This window comes from Octodon degus, unplaced genomic scaffold (assembly GCF_000260255.1).
Source record: "Octodon degus isolate 3935 unplaced genomic scaffold, OctDeg1.0 scaffold00167, whole genome shotgun sequence".
In the NCBI taxonomy this organism is placed as follows: domain Eukaryota; kingdom Metazoa; phylum Chordata; class Mammalia; order Rodentia; family Octodontidae; genus Octodon; species Octodon degus.
This window is the reverse complement of record NW_004524743.1, coordinates 1,330,851-1,331,501: the sequence shown is the minus strand read 5'-3', so window position 1 is coordinate 1,331,501 and position 651 is coordinate 1,330,851.

Below are 651 nucleotides of genomic sequence, written 5' to 3'. Positions count from 1 at the left end.
CTCCTTCTTTCTCATTGATGCCTATTATTCTCACATTGTTCATCTTTGCATCATCTTGCAGGTGATGGATTATTCTTTCCTGCATCCTTGTTGTTCTTAACAGATCCTTTCTTACATTTTCACTAGCTGCACCAGCATCTTTAAGATCTGAAACTCTGTCTTCACATTCACTTAAACTGTTTTGCAAACTTGTGATTGAAATTTTAATTTCCTCTATATCTCTTTGACTCTGCTTCATGCGATCTATTTCTTTCCTGTATTGCTCATTCAGGGAATCCGTCAATTTTCTAATTTCCTTTAATTTTTTTTATAAATATCTTCCTTAGAAGCAGTTATAAATTCTTTTACTGTAGTGTTTTTTTCAGATTGGGTTTCTTGCCTATGTTTCTGTAGTTGCCTCTGTACTTCACATGCTATGAGTTCTGAGAGTTCTTTTTTTATTTCAGAAAAGAATTGCGCTCTGATTTCCAATCTATCTTTCTGCTGTTTCTTATTTATTATCGACACTATTAATTCCTGCACTTGAGCTGAGCTAGTGTCCTCCGCACTTGTTCTACGTTGGCACTGGGTTTCCTTGATATGTTTCTTCATTCGATTCTTTACTGCAGATGTTATTAATTCAGGGATTTCTTTTTTCATTTCCAATCTGAG